The 17379-nt window shown below is 38.8% G+C and overlaps 1 protein-coding gene across 10 annotated transcripts in view; it reads right to left on the reverse strand.

Moving 5' to 3' along the window:
- LOC140483773 (ERC protein 2) overlaps window positions 1–17379 on the reverse strand; it is an 830166-nt gene that overhangs the window by 240393 nt on the left and 572394 nt on the right. The gene's annotated exons all lie outside the window — the stretch shown is intronic.

Here is a 17379-nt window from a genome sequence, read left to right on the forward strand (position 1 = left end):
GTTTCACACTCCAATAACCCTCAGAGTAAAAAACTTCCACGTTAAAGGGAAACTTCTTATTAGAGTCATAGAGATGTACAGCATGGAAACAGACTCTTCGGTCTTCGGTCCAACCCATCCATGCCGACCAGATATCCCAACCCAATCTAGTCCCACCTGCCAGCACCCGGCCCATATCCCTCCAAACCCTTCCTGTTCATATACCCATCCAAATGCCTCTTAAATGTTGCAATTGTACCAGCCTCCACCACATCCTCTGGCAGCTCATTCCATACACGTACCAACCTCTGCATGAAAAAGTTGCCCCTCAGGTGTCTTTTATATCTTTCCCCTCTTACCCTAAACCTATGCCCTTTAGTTCTGGACTCCCCCACCCCAGAAAAAAGACTTTGTCTATTTATCCTATCCATGCCCCTCAAATTTTGTAAACCTCTATAAGGTCACCCCTCAGCCTCCGACGTTCCAGGGAAAACAGCCCCAGCCTGTTCAGCCTCTCCCTATAGCTGAAATCCTCCAACCCTGGCAACATCGTTGCAAATCTTTTCTGAACCCCTTCAAGTTTCACAACATCTTTCCAATAGGAAGGAGACCAGAATTGCACGCAATATTCCAACAGTGGCCTAACTATGTTCTCTAGCTTTTTCTACCCACAAAAGAAAACATCCTCCTGGCATCCATCAGTTAAACTGGATTTCCCTTTTACAAAGTCACACTGGTCCACCTGATCATATTGTGATTTTTCTAAGCATCCTGGTGTAGCCTTCTTAAAAATGTGAGGCTAACTGCCCTAATGTACTCAGTCTAGTCTTGACTCTTTCAGACCCATATAAAACATCTTCCCCCTCTGCCACCTTCATGTCTTCTTTCCATCATAAGTTTTAAAAAAAATATTATATTTACTACTACACCATTTCCCCCAAACAAAATAAAAGTTCACAATTCTCCCCAAATGTTTTCTCTTTGAATAGGAAAGAATGGTCATTTCTTTGGTAGCTGACTTGGACTATCTGAGGTATGCAGTGGTCATTTGTGGTTTTCAACATTTTGTACTTCTTTCACAGATAATGCACATCTACTCTTAATAGATTTCAATGTTTCCTCTGTTCTTAATGGAGTCTTCCATGCAGTTGGATACACCAATTTTCCATTTGGGTCAATGAAACTTGGTTCCGAAGTTATCTATAGATTTTGATGATTAAAGGTAAATTTATTTCTTCAACTTCATGAATATGTATGTTCTCTTTTCCTCTTTTAAAGACTAAATTATTAGAGAAAACCAGCTTGTTCACATCTTCAGTTGCAATCCAGAGTTAAAAAGCATGGTTATGAGAAAACATAGCTTGTCAGGCAGCATCCGCGGAGCAGATGAGTCGACATTTCGGGCATAACTCCTTCATCAGGAGTGTATGGGAGAGGTGCCACGGGGACTGAGAGATTAACAGGAGTGGGGGCGGGGAAGGTAGCCGGGAAGGCGCTAGGTAGATGAAGGTGGAGGGTGATGGCGATAGGTCGGAGCAGAGGATGGAGCAGATCGGTGGGAAGGAGGATGGACAGGTAGGACAGTTCAAGAGGGCGGTGCTGACTGGAGGGTTGGATCTGGGATAAGGTGGGGGGAGGGAAAGTGGGGAAACTGGCAAAATCAATATTGATTCTGTGTGGTAGGAAGGTTCCAAGGCAGAAGATGAGGGTGCCCTCCTCCAGGCGTCGGGTGCCTTGGATTTGGCGGTGGAGGAGGCCCAGGGCTTGCATGTCCTTGGTGGAGTGGGAGGGGGAGTTGAATTGGTCGGCCACAGGGCGGTGGAATTGTTGAGTGCATGTCTCCTGGAGATGTTCTCACCACCCTGTGGCCGACCACTTTAACTCCTCCTTCCATTCCACCAAGGATATGCAATTCCAGGGCCGCCTCCATTGCCAAATCCAAGGGACCCGATGCCTGGAGGAAGAACACCTCAGCTTCTGCCTTGGGACCCTCCAATCACACAGCATCCATGTTGATTTCACCAGTTTCCTCATCTCCCCTCCCACCAACTTTATCCCAGATCCAACCCTCCAACTCAGCACAATGCTCTTGAACTGTCCATTTTCCTTCCCACTTATCCGTTTCACCTTCTGATCTGACCTTTCACCATAAACCTCCACCTTCATCGCCTTCCTAGCTACCTTCCACCCAGCCCCACCCACCTCCCATTTATCGCTCAGTCCCTTGAGACCCTCCCACATTCCTGATGAAGGGCTTATGCCTGAAACGTCGACTCTCCTGCTTCTCGGATGCTGCCTGACCTGCTGTGCTTTTCCAATACTACACTTTTTGACTGTGATCTCCAGCATCTGCAGTCCTCACTTCCTCCTCAATTGTAATACTTAGAGATGTATTCTTGCTTGATGTGTTAACTGTTATTGTTTTCAGAGATTCTTCTTTTGAACGTGGGATGGTGGAACATGTTGCCTGACCTTGTTCTTTCCTATTCATCTCAGTCTTAACTGCACACTTGAATTTGGAGTAGATACTTGTTAATTGTGTGGCAAGCTGACACAATTTACTTGCAAATGCTTGCACTGTCTGTCAAGCACAATACATTCTACACCAAAAAAATGGTGTAGGAAATTCAGTTGCTGCCTCTTTGCTTGTAATTCTTTTTGAAATTTGATGCATTTGGAATCTGAACTCTCTTCAGCTGTGTTACCAGTGTAATACATTTCAGCTAAGTCATTATAGTTTCAGTTACATCTTATTTATGGAATTAGACAGATCTTTATTCCAATGGAACTAATCTCACATGATTCCTCTTATTGTTTAGATTTTATTATGATCTTACAGTGCCCAACAAAAATTTCTACTGGCTTTTCCTTGACCTTTGTTGCTTAATCTCTTCAACCATTAGGATGAGATTGATGAGTCTCCATGATTTCTACTCAGGAATTAGAATCAATGTTTGTGAAGCTCATAATAGTTTTCTAGTATCTGATGTCTTTTTTTTGGAGCATTTTCGATAGCACGTTTCACATTAAGTGCAATGCTTCCTGGACCATGTAGATGAAACTCTATAATCAGTGATTTATTAAGAAAATACTCTCTATCAAATAATACTGTGACTCTTCCTCCTATGTCTAACTTGTAATTTGTGAGATAATCATTAATATGGCTGCACTCCAAAATGCTTCCAGCTAGGAATGCTTTGAGTTCACCTTATATTGGACTAACAAGTTGGCAAGCAAAGCAGTTCTCTATATTTCTATACGTCCTGGGAAAATTCAATCATGTAATGATTAATCAGAGAAAAGCTGCCCAGTAAAAAGAATGGGAAAAATAATGGCAAGAAGTTGCTCCTTCAGAGGGTGGTTCTCTCCATTCTTTTAGCTGGTTGAATCACCAATGAATTCACTAGAAAATGAACTGTGAAATCAACCCCAAAAATCAACAAAAAAAACTTGTCCTGTATTAGACCCTGTTCTATCTGTTTGTGTGGCTGATTTTTTGGTCTTTTGCATTTCTAAGATTATGTCCAGCTTCAGCAGGTTTCCTGAAAGCAACCAATTTGCTTCCAAAAATTGAGACTTTTCATGATGGTCAGTTTTCTTTACTCCATGCATCCTGCTGTCTGTCTAGCATGTTCCTTTGGTTATATATCGGATATCTTTTGCACCTGATAAAATGAGTATATTCTGTAGATCTCCTGTGCCAAGTTCTTAGCTCTCCTTTTAGGATCATTCACTTTTGTTTCTGAATCTGTACTTCACTCACCATTGAACATCTTTCACCATACACCAATTTATTGTAGTCCAAGAAAGACCTGACAAAGATGCATCAGTAATGCCTCTTATACTCTAGATAAAATTTACGTCACCATGGTTACATTTCTCCATGAGCCTACAGAGATCTTTAATGAATGTGGCACTCTTCTGTTAGATTTTGCCCTTTTCAGAACTTTATTCATTCTGAGCTTGAAGTAATGTCAAATGCTATACCTCATCAAATTTATTTGATGTTTCATTTTATATCTTGTCAAGCACTAACATCATCTGCTATACTTTTACATGGTATATATAAGTGTATTTACTTGTTCAGTTTCTGTCTTATTATTCAATTTAGAAGCCACATTACTCAAGAACTATCTTGACCAATTTTGTGCTCTATTTGGCCCATTCCTGAAATCAGATCTTCCAGACATTACTAATTCTGAAACCATAGCTTTCTAATGTGATTAAGTATTTTATTGTCTTTAAAAATGTTTATTCTCCCTTTTCAAGCTGCTGTATTAGAATGCTTTTCAAATAAAATAGTGGTTGTCCTGCATTTTTCAGTTGTGTTGATTGTTTTCTTTTATTTCATGGATATATTAGAGTTTTCCTCATGGTTCACAGCATTAATTCTGCAACTATAATGAAGGTATTCCCATGCTGTGAGATTGAAATGGAGGTTTTTATTGTGCTTTGAGGGCATGCTGTGCTCCTCTTGTAACCTGAAATATTCCTACATTAGGCCAGAACCATATACTTCTTTAAAGCACACACATTCTTTTCTGCTTTAAGTGCTTTGGTAACTGATTTCCTGGTTCTCAGCTCCCAGGCTGTAGGAATTTTATCTCATGACCCTCTTAACTTTCTTTTGCAGCACTGCTTTATAGCATCAGTATGGTATAAAACACTAATGCCTGATTGAAGCAACTATTGAAAAAAAAACTGCCTTTTAAGATGGGCTCATTGTACCTTTTAAGTTTTCCCCTTTTGTACAATGGACTATTAGTTTTGATTCACACGAGCCTCATTTTCTGGTCAACTGACCAGCTCAAGGTGAAGTCATGACTACTTCCATAGTGCACTGCCTCTCAATATGACCTCACTCGTTCCCACAGAGCTGCAGAATTCTTTTCTTATTCTTATGCATTTCTGTCAGATCTGAAATGTTTCTTGTGCCATTATCTGGAGTATTCGTCAGTACTGAATGCTACATTTAGCTTTGTTGTTGGTAGCAATTCACAGTAGCTTTTCACTGTAAGTCTTCTGGGTGACCAGGATTTATTTCCCTCACTTTCCTTGAAACCCTCATTCTAATTTCTTTAGGTGCCTCTATTTAGAAATAGTGCTGGTCACTCAGCTCACCATGTTGTGGCAGGGGTCCACCACTGTCACCAGGATGTGTGTGCAGGTTCCTTCATGCTGGAGGTGGATTAGGATATGTGTCGCTCTGGTTTAGCTACAAGAGTCTTGCTGAGTAAACAATAAGAAGTTTATTACATTGCTGCAACTATTTACACATCACGTGAACATGACCTACATTACTACGGAGGCTGCTGTCAGCACAGCAGCTCTAAGCCTGTTTCTAAGTTGCTTCTTTATTCATCGACCAAGTACATAAAACACAGGAGCAGAAATTAGGCCATTCAGCCCATCGAGTCTGCTCTGCCATTCAATCATATCTGATAAGTTTCTCAACACCATTCTTCCGCTTTCTCCCTACCCTTAATCCCCTTGATACTCAGGAACCTATCTAGCTCAGTCTTAAATATACGCCATAACCTGACCTCCACTGCCTTCTGTGGCAATAAATTTCATAGGTTACCCACTCTCTGTCTGAACAAGTTTCTCCTGGATCCTAGTCTCTCCTACCAATGGAAGCACCTTGCCAACATCTCCTCTGACCAGGTGATTCAGTATTCTATATGTTTCAATTAAATTCCCCCCACCCCCAATTCCTTCTAAACTCCATCGAGTATAAACCTAGAATCCTCAAACTTTCCTCACTCTGGAGACCATTCTTGTGAACCTCATCTGATCACGGTCCGGGCCAGTACATCCTTCCTGAGATATGGGACACAAAACTGCACACAAAAAGTCCTAGTGGCATTCTCACTGTGCATGGTGCTTACTACACTCAATTAAGATTGACCCTTGCAGACCAATATACAGCACTGGAGATTTTGTGTGGATGCAATAATTTATAGGAGGAAATACAGTGCAGAATGAATATAGTCATCCAGAATTCTGTGGAATAGCACAACTGAGCAATAACAGGGAAGGAATTCAGAGACTGTATTATAATCAAATTAGATATAGGAAATGACAGGAAAGAAAAGAAACACTGAATTATGGAATAGCAAAAGTAAGGAAACGTACACAAAAATTGAAAAGATCTCTGAAAACAATTTCCAATCTCTAGGAATGAGGCACCACTGTTCAAACATTCCTTTTAGGGACTGAGAGGTTGAATGGCATTGCAGGATCATGAATCTTCCAGTTAATAGGTTCCTTAAGCTATTAACTAACAACTTCAACTTTTTATAATGAACTTTGTCCTTATTCACTATACAAATACAATAATTTCTTGATATACTCATGGAGAGGTTGACAGTTATCTGCCATTTCTCTAATCTAAAAGTGGAATGGCACAGATTGTTCAATAATTTATGATAACACACAACTCTCAGAATATCACTTCTCTCTACAAATTGCTATATGATTTGGACTCTAATATTAAGTGTATTATTCTTGCAGCTATCCCTTGAGCAAATAGTCATTCAAACAATACACAGCGCTAAACCAATAAATGTAACTACTCCCCCAAGAACTTAAAAGAGCAGGAAAACATAGGTTAACTGTGCAGTATGAGCTCATAGCTTTGCTGTGTTCAAGTTGATTAATCAAGTTTGCACTTTGTACTAAAACGTTGTACAAAATGCTGTACCACTTCTGTTTGGCCTTTACTGATTTTTTTCAAAATCTTAGATTATCTAATGAAGGAGAGAGAGAACCTCAACACTGCACCAATGTGTCCATATATATTTTATATACCACACCACTCTCCCAAACAGTGTTTTCAAGTCAGGCTGTCAATTAGTGTCAACAGGTATAAATCATGGGCAACTTGCTCAGTGATCAACAGTGTTCACCAGCTCTGAGAACTAATAGGATGCAACTCAACCTTGTGTTGGATAGCACCTTATGCCAGATCAACAAACATATCTCAAAGAAAAACAGCTGTAGTTCAAACCAAGACTCCAGAAGGAAAATGCATCGTTAGGGTAAGCTTTTGTCTTTATGACTTGGATATCTATAATTGCCTAGAAGAAGCACAGAAGGAAAATTTGGTTAAGGGATGCCAGCCACTTAACAAAGCCAATCAGATTTTCCTCAAATTTCTTTGGAAGGAAAATCAGGCAAATTCTGTCACTATAGTGTACATTCTTACCTCCACATTTCCGTGTTCCTCCCAGTGATTTTTAGTGCCTGGGCACCTTCTAAATAGAGAAATCTCTCATGCCTTTATGTGAAACTTATTTTATGGTTCAACAAAGTTCTGATTATCATGTCAAAAATAGAATCTCATATCGAAAATTATATGCAAGTGTAAATTATGATAACTATTGATAACACCATTTTAAACTTATGACTTAAAGTCATAATAAATATATTATTAATAATTTTATCTATCATTCTTTCTATAATTGGTTGGTGCTGCTCCTGGCATGAAACTCTACACTCCTTGTTGAACCAGACTTGACATCTAGCTTGATATATTGGCAGAGCTGGGGGTATGCCAGGCTATGAGTTTTCATACTGCAGTTGAACATTATTTCTCTGCTGGTGATAATATATTACAGCCCATGGATGCCCAATTCGAAGCTCAGAAGTCACACAGCAAGTTATAGTCCAACAGGTTTATTTGAAATCACAAGCTTTCGGAGCGCTGCTCCTTTGTTAGGTGGAGTGGTTACTGAAAGCTGCGGTTTCGAATGAACTTGTTGAACTTTAACCTGGTGTTGTGTGATGTCTGACTTTGCCCTCCAAGGTGCAACACTGGCAGCACCACATCAATTCTAAGCTGCTAGTTCTGTACTGAGTATGTCCTATTTAGCATGGTGGCAGTGCTACACAACATGATGAAAAATGTCCTCTGTGAGCAGATGAGACTTTGTCTCCACAAAGTCTGTGTGGTGACTACTTTCAATAATATTGTCATGGACAGATGCATCTGTGAAAGGTAGATTAGTTAGGGTGAGGTCAAGCGGCTTTCTCCCCATTGTTGGTTCTCTCGCAACCTATCCCTGGCCCAATCCAGCAGATATGTGCTTCAGAACTCAGCCAGCTTGGTCAGGAGTGGCACTATATTGAGTCACTCTTGGTGATGGCCATTGAAAGCCCTCACCCAAAGTATATTGTCCTTTTTGCTCTCAATACTTCTTCTAGATGGTGTTCAACATGAAAGAGCACTGATTCATCACTTGACAAAAGGAAGTAAGTGACAATCAGCAGGGGATTTCCTTGACAATGCTTGATTTGATGCCACATGATTTAATGGAACTTAGAATCGATGTTGAGGTCTTCCAGTGCTATTTCTTCATGACTCTATGCCAGTCTGTTGGGTTTGTTCTTCCAATGGGATCAGGCATACTTAGAGATGATGACACAGGAATCTGGAAAATGAGATGGAAGTCATAGGCCATTGCCTGACTCATCTTCAAGACAGTTCTCCCAATTTTGGCATCAGGCCCAGAAGGAAGACAGGATTGACTGAGTGTGTCTATGTTTTTTTTCCTCCGGAACCAAGTCAATCTTAGACAGTGTGTCTGGTTTTATTTTTATTCAACTTTTCCCTCACGGTTTGACACAAGACGGTAGCTTGCCTTGGTATTTCAAAAGGCAGTTTAGGCTCAACTATATTGTTATGGGTCTGGAGTCATGTGGAGGACAGACCAACTAAGTACAGCAGATTTACTTCCTTGAAATATGTAAGTGAACTAGATGGGTTTTCCCAACAATCCAGCAGTTTCATGATAATTATTAATTCTTATTATTCTACACTTAGTAATTTGATTTTATTCCCTGGCTGCCATACTGGAATCTGAACTCATGATTCTAAAAGATTACCATTCCATCATTCATGCATGTGTAGGTAGTGACTAAAGATGTAATTCTATATTCTGAAACCCCTAAGCTAGCAATGTTTAAGATAAGAAAGAGTGTGAAGAACTAAAAACATACAAAATAACCTGATGCATAAATCACCCAAGTTTCAGAACAAAGAATTATAATGCAGTCATTACCTGTAGATGAAGTGATGCAACCTTCAAATTCGTGTGATTAGTTCATTTATAAGAAAACCATTTGCATTATGTAAAATGTTTCACAATTTTTAAACTGTTCCAAAAGTGCTCTTGTCTTTTTTCATGGGAATATGAGCATCGCTGGCAAAGCAAGCATTTATTACTCAACCCTAATTACCCAAGAAGGAGGTGGTAAGCTGCCTTATTGAACTAATGCAAACCATTTAGTCAAGGTACAGTCATAGTGCTGTTAGGAAGGCAAGTACTTTTGAAGTTAAGTCACTGTTGTAATCTCAATTTACAGAGCAAATACTCACTTTAAATGTTGTGACTTTTTTCTTAAATCCATCATAGAAGACAGTAATGACACAATTAGAAAAATAACTGATGCTACTTGCACAGATCACTGCTTCCAAGTTATCTGTATCATTTCCTGTTATTATTACCAGACTTGTAGCTGCATTATTCAGCACAATATTTATTACATTATTGCAATTAATAAAATGCAGCTCCTCAAAATACTGGAATTTGTTATATTATTCAAATTAATATTTGTATACACATGGGAAAATAATGATTTCCTTTCGTAAATATGACAATAATAATAGTTATTTGGTATAACATTAAGGCTAGTCCTAGGACTATACAGTTATTATTTGCCCCAGCTTAATTAAAACTGCTCAACAGAATTGTTAATATTCAAATGGATTTTAGCAAATCTGAGCTGCTTGTATTATTTAATCACCATGAATTAACTCAAGTTTTATATTCACAAATATATTTTATTCTATAATCAATCTGCACTTTTTAAAGGTTACTATGGAATTGCTGTTTACTTGTTTATTTTAATGTTGTACTGATGCTATGTGCTTATACAGTCATTACAACATAGTCCCATTTGAAAGGATCATTTGCATATTTAATTTTACTCAATAGTGGGCCAGAGTTTCAAATAAGCAGAATCATAAAAACATGACTTAAGGCCAGATTTGCCTTAGGCAACTACCTACCTTCAAATGTGCTGGGAAAGAGTTTGTCAGACTATTGTTCTGTATTAAAAACTCATGTGTTTGTTCAGCACAACATGGGTCGTTGCAATGAGTGAATGATGTCTTTGACATGGCAAACCTCTAATTGTAACAAGTCCATACTGACTAAGTTTTACCAGATGCTGAAATGGGTTTGATTAACAACCACACTGGATTCCATGTAGAATCTGATAATGATGGTTTTACTACTCAATATTAAAAACCTCAGCTTTTATAAAGGAAACATTATGTCAGCAAAATCAGGATTACAATTTTCAGACTAAAGTTCACCTCTACCCTACTTACCATGGAATTCTTTTAAAGAGGCAGTATCCTCTTTTACATGCCTATCCAAAATATTTTATCCTAACCTAACCATTTTTAAAACTTATCACACCTTACTGGTATAAGAAATTTTGGATGTTGAATTCTGGTTTCACAAACCCATAACATCAGCCTCAAATATTGATAACGCTCTAAAAGATTCCCTAAAAGTTCCAATAGCTCTTGAAACTCTACATTTACGTATCTATGTACAAATATAAAATATGTTTAATGCAAATATGTAAGATTGAACAAAATGCACGTGTTTCATATAATTGACAAAATAAGCTTGGTCCAATATCCCTTTAAAAACAAGTTTAAGTTCTGTAATGCTGTGACTTTGCATAACTTAGTTTACACACCTTGACTTTGATACCAAGCTGAGAGAAAATTACATACATCAGAATCTTATCTGTATAAACCAAACAATGTTTCTGAAGTATAATCCTTAAAATAATCCAGCTATTCTCTTTAATCTCACTTCTAGATTTCATGAAGATATTTCTGCTTCATCATTTGAATTGTCAACCTTTTGAAAATTTTTAAAAATCCCATTCATGACTCAATGCCAAGACTTGAATGACTGAAGAGTTAAATTTGGGCTCCACACAATGTAATCAATTTTCAACAGGAATGCTACCAATAAACAGTCTCTCAATTTCAATAATCATACCTGCTAGACAGAACAAGTGTTCTACTCTTTTGCCAGTCAATGACATTTGTCCCCCAAGAGCTCATGCACGTCAAGTAGAGCAATAGAACTATTTTCTTGTTGATCCACAGATCAGCATGGAAAAATTATTGATCTACATCAAGTATTTTCAAAGATCCATTTGACAATCATATCTGTACATGTTTGTATCCTTTATACCATATTATTCCTTTACTTTGATGTAAGGAACACAGTACATGTGCAACATAGTACAAAAGACCACAGACACAAACTTTTATCTTTTTTTCATGTCATGAAGGCCTTGAATTTAATATTAACAAATTCAAGAGCAAATTCACTGAGACCAGTTAATTTTCTACAAGATGAATAGCAAGTATAATGATCAACAATGAAATATGAATACGGATATGCTGCAAAGCGTAGTTGGAGGTAAGGTGTATAATCGAGTATGTACAATAAGGGAACAATACTGCATCAAAATGGAATTAACACCCGATCAATGTTAATCAAGATCAAAAAGGTTCTGAGTAATTTTCTAAACTAATGATAAAAATAGAAAACTGCTTTAATATGCCATTAATGGGACATCATAGAAACAGTCTGAAAATAATTACTTCAGGAATTGGAAAGATCACAATGGGGCAACAGCAGTTATCATCCTGAAACTGAGATTTTGGTGGATGATTTATAAATGGAAATATTTTACACATGTAATACCTGAGCTGAAAGAGAATGTTTGCACCCGGAGAGAACACCTGATGGAAAAAACAAACTTGTATGCATATTTGAGGGTGACACTTCATGCTCAAAGTTGAAGATTTAGAGCGGACATGTAAATCATGTAATAAAAGATACATGCCCACACCCAAGACATGCATGCTTTACTCAAGGCAGTCTAGTCAAGGAGAAGACAGTTAAGAATTGTCTTCCTGAAAACTCTTTACTACGTACAATACTGAATACAACTGTATTTGGTAATGTAAGACATACCAGGCTCTAATCTTACATTGTTAACAGACTATTTCTTGAATTCTATCAGTCTTCCACCTATCTAACTCTGTTCGCATTGCGTTATTTATGTAAAGTAGGGAGCAGTTGTGACATTACTGCTCTCCTATCCATTCCCTAGTCTTTCACCTGATTCATCTGTGAAAAGAAGCAGGTCAGAAAAAATCTGGTATATAATTTATAGAAGTGGTATAGGAGTACAGGAAGTAAAATTGGTGAGCTTTCTTTTTCTCTCTGATTTCTGTTATCCTCACCTGACGAAGGAGCAATGCTTCCAAAGCTTGTGATTTCAAACAAATCTGTTGGACTATAACCAGGTGTCATGTAACTTCTGATTTCTGTTAGTATAGAGATATAATCAATCTGGTAGCCAGACATGCCCTGAATAGGTAGTACTCACTGTGGCATCTTCCTTTGATATAATTGCAGCTATGTAACTATAGGAAAGCTATGGCTACATCTTCTGCCCCATTAATAGCATTTGGATCGGGTATTGATGTTAACTCTGAGAAAAGAGCACTGTTATTCTTACATAGGTAATTGCTCATCATATTAAAAACACATATATTACAGTCTTAACTCTGTCCTTCAGCATTCTGTTCCTGGGTATGAAAGTTCACAGTAGCTTGAAATCAACTTGATTTGATGCTTGGTGAATCCTTTTAACTGTGGTACATCTTTGAGAAGTGACCTCTTTTTCTGCGACAAATATATTGTTGGAGTAAGACAAATTTTTTTCTTGACTGTTGGTGGGGTTTTGGAACAACAGCTGTGATAAGATACTGCAGCATTACATTGTTTAGGGGCTCTTGGTGAAGCTGCCTAATATGGTATAATTTTCAGATGAGCGATTAAATGACCTATTTTGTTTAAAGTAATTGATACTTTGTGGGATGGTCTGCAATAAATGGAAGTTATGTTCTATAATGCTCATGAACAATTTTCTAGACAGAATTGACTGCTGTTTGTTCTGGAGCTAAATTATGTTTTGACTGAAGTTCAATGGTTTTTTTTATTGAAGAGCCCAATGAGATTATATTTCAAATGAGTTCTTGTATATTTCCAAACTTGTATGGTTCAGATAGTACTTACAGGCAATTAATGAAGCTATCTACAGACTCTCCCGGCAGCTCGTCTGCCATTGCAGTGTGGTCTTGCAAATATCTTGCTTTTTCTTGAAATGAAATACTACTTGAAAGCTGTTATGAGGTTGTCAAACATAACTTGTTTCTCATCGATGTGTTACCTGTGGAACACATAATCTGGTGAACTTCCCAGGTAATACATAAGTGTGATGGTTGCTAATGAACTTTGAATGCTTTTCTTTTCCCTTAAAAATTTGGTTTTCCTACCACCGGTTATGAAATTATTTGTATTCACAATTTTTTAAATTCAGAGATTGTTCCCTCATATTAGAATCACAGAATCCCTACAGTGTGGAAACAGGCCATTTGGCCCACAGGTCCACACTAACCCTCTGAAGAGCATCTCACCCCGACCCATTCCCCTACCCCTATTATTCTACATTTCCCCTGACTAATGCACCAAGCCTCAACATCCCTGGACATTACAGGCAATTTAGCACGGCCATTCACCTAACCTGCACACCTTTTGGACTGTGGGAGGAAACCAGAGCATCCGGAGGAAACCCACGCAGACAGGGGGAGAATGCGCAGACTCCACACAGATGGTCTCCCGAGGCTGGAATCGAACCTGGGTCTCTGGCACTGCAAGGCAGCAGTGCTAACCACTGAGCCACCAGGCTGACATTCATGCTTGGGGCTAGTCCGGCTGCTAGCTGATCTGAAAGCTGGGCTGGTAACTTTGTTTTGGAAAAGTGATTTGTTTTCAGTTCTTCCCTTCTTCAGGTATTTTCAGGTCAGTTTCTTGATTTTCATTACAGCCAGAATTTTCAAGGCACTGGATCCCATCACTGCGGAGAGAGTGAGGACTGCAGATGCTGGAGATCAGAGCTGAAAATGTGTTGCTGGAAAAGCGCAGCAGGTCAGGCAGCATCCAAGGAACAGGAGAATCGACGTTTCAGGCATGAGCCCTTCTTCAGGAATGAGGAAAGCGTGCCAAGCAGGCACACTGCATCACTGCAACTATCTTGCAATGTGCAGTTTCTCTGTCCAAATCTAAGAGTTTAGGCTCAAGACAGACTGGTTGAGGAGAAAACAAGGTCAAGAGTGTCTTCAAGCTTGGGCTTCTTTACAAATTGGTTCATTTTATATTAATACTAAATACAATTATATTTGCTAATCTGAGATACATCAGACTCTAATCTCACTGTACATTGTTAGGACACTACTCACTGAATTCTAGATATCTTCTATTTATCTAATTCACACTGCAGACATTGTGCTATTAATGCCCAGTGAAGAACAGTTCTACGAGATCTCCAAGGTCCTAAAGCTCTTACGCAGCATGTATCAACATAAATATCAAAAATATTCTTTGGGGAAAATTGTAGTTGGCCTTAGAGACAATCACATTTTATGGTGCAGAAATTGCATCTTCCCATACACTTTTACAAAGGTTAATGGGTACATGGAGACTTTACTTGAATGATGTCCAATGCTTTAAGAAGAAATATCTGAAAGAAAATTGCACCAGACCATTTTGCAGGCAATGGCCCAAAAAAAACTTACATACAGAAATTAAGGGTCGACCATCCATTTTAGGACTAATCCAAAGACCTTCAATATGAGATGCCTTGTTTAGATGAACAATAGAGATCGACTAGATTGAGTTTTTTTTGAAGAAGTAACAAAGAGGATTGATGAGGGCAGAGCAGTAGATGTGATCTATATGGACTTCAGTAAGGCGTTTGACAAGGTTCCCCATGGGAGACTGATTAACAAGGTTAGATCTCATGGAATAAAGGGAGAACTAGCCATTTGGATACAGAACTGGCTCAAAGGTAGAAGACAGAGGATGGTGGTAGAGGGTTGTTTTTCAGACTGGAGGCCAGTGACCAGTGGAGTGCCACAAGGATTGGTGCTGGGTCCTCTACTTTTTGTCATTTACATAAATGATTTGGATGCCAGCATAAGAGGTACAGTTAGTAAGTTTGCAGATGACACCAAAATTGGAGGTGTAGTGAACAGCGAAGAGGGTTACCTCAGATTACAAGAAGATCTGGACCAGATGGGCCAATGGACTGAGAAGTGGCAGATGGAGATTAATTCAGATAAATGCAAGGTGCTGCATTTTGGGAAAGCAAATCTTAGCAGGACTTATACACTTAATGGTAAGGTCCCAGGGAGTGTTGCTGAACAAAGAGACCTTGGAGTGCAGGTTCATAGCTCCTTGAAAGTGGAGTCGCAGGTAGATAGGATAGTGAAGGCGGCATTTGGTATGCTTTCCTTTATTGGTCAGAGTATTGAGTACAGGAGTTGGGAGGTCATGTTGCGGCTGTACAGGACATTGGTTAGGCCACTGTTGGAATATTGCATGCAGTTCTGGTCTCCTTTCTATCGGAAAGATGTTGTGAAATTTGAAAGGTTATAGAAAAGATTTACAAGGATTTGCCAGGGTTGGAGGATCTGAGCTATAGGGAGAGGCTGAACAGGCTGGGGCTGTTTTCCCTGGAACGTCAGAGGCTGAGGGGTGACCTTATAGAGGTTTACAAAATTATGACGGGCATGGGTAGGGTAAATAGGCAAAGTCTTTTCCCTGCAGTGGGGGAGTCGAGAACTAGAGGACATAGGTTTAGGGTGAGAGGGGAAAGGGATAAGAGAGACGTAAGGGGCAACTTTTTCATGCAGAGGGTGGCACGTGTATGGAATGAGCTGCCAGAGGAAGTGGTGGAGGCTGATACAATACAACACTTAAGAAGCATATGGATGGATAAATGAATAGGAAGGGTTTGTAGGGATATGGGCCGGGTGCTGGCAGGACTAAATTGGGTTGGGATATCTGGTCAGCATGGATGAGTTGGACTGAAGGGTCTCTTTCCATGCTGTACATCTCTATGACTCTACCTGCAGCACTGTAGGAAGATCTTCCAATGCCAACATGTATCCTACAACAACTCTAATAAAAACTAACTTAAAAATCTTGACAGAATAAATTGTCATTTATCTTATTGCTGGTGTTGGGATCTTGCTGTGTACAAAGTGGCTTAAAAAATTACCTCATTTGAAAATTGCTATTTAAAATATTCCATAGCAGTGAAGCACATTGAAATAATGTGAAGGCAAGGTCCTGTAAAATATAAAATCTATTTGAGTTTCTCTCTTCTAGAAGTACCTGTGTTCTGCGTCTGTGAAAATTCAGATTTGCGTGGGTCTTCTGTTTTCCCATTCTTGTACTAAGAGATAATTCTGGGTGCAATATGAGAAAGAAAGGCCTAACTGTAATATAATTTTAAGAAAATAAATTTATGGAAATGTTAAATATTGAACTATTGGAGTGAGGGAAAGAGAAGAAAGGATTATTCATGCATTATGAATGTACAAAACAAGTATCAAGTCGTTGGGAGGATGGTGTAGTAAAGTCAGTACTGTTAGAACTGTTCAACTTCACCATCCAACATTGCTTAGGTAACTATTAAAGCCAAAACCCCTTCAGACCTTTCATTCTAACTCAGAGCTCGAGGGTTCTGGATCCAGGATAATTTGCTCAACATTAGCTTAAACTTCCCATACAATTCACACATAGTCACTGCAATGGGATTTCTGAGTGGTCCTGATGTGCATCTTGTGGAATATGTCCAGTCATCAGCTATTCAGATATTAAAAGAGCTGGGCCAATTCACCTGTATTATAAACAGAAAATGCTGTAACCAGAAATGGATAATCTTAATTCTGTTTCTCTTTACAAAGAATTTGTATTTAACTCACTGATGCTTCCTTTCCAAGAAGGATCAACTTGAACAAAGGTCTCCTTTCTCTCAAAAGAGATTTTCGTTTGACTCTTTATTTTGTTCTTCTCCTCACCCCCACCATCCACCCAAAACCTTTTTTCTGCTCCTAGGTTTATGTAATGCCTGTTACATTTGTAAGATATTCCAGTTCTGATGAAAGGTCACTGGTATGAACTGGGAACTGTTTTCCTCTCTACACATCCTGTCTGAGCCGTTGCATATTTCCAGCTTTCACTATATTCTGCACCTTGCATCAGTGCAGCATATTGACTAACATGTCTGTTTATTTATAGATACTCAATATGTATTCCCTCTGATACATATTACTGTTATATATCCTTACAATGTGACATTTATATTTTATACCCTCCATTGCTTCCTTGTAACATTTCTCAGCCAAGCACAGATACATTTATTTGTAGCAATTATTAATAT

Source organism: Chiloscyllium punctatum, chromosome 12, assembly GCF_047496795.1.
Source record: "Chiloscyllium punctatum isolate Juve2018m chromosome 12, sChiPun1.3, whole genome shotgun sequence".
NCBI classification, from domain to species: domain Eukaryota; kingdom Metazoa; phylum Chordata; class Chondrichthyes; order Orectolobiformes; family Hemiscylliidae; genus Chiloscyllium; species Chiloscyllium punctatum.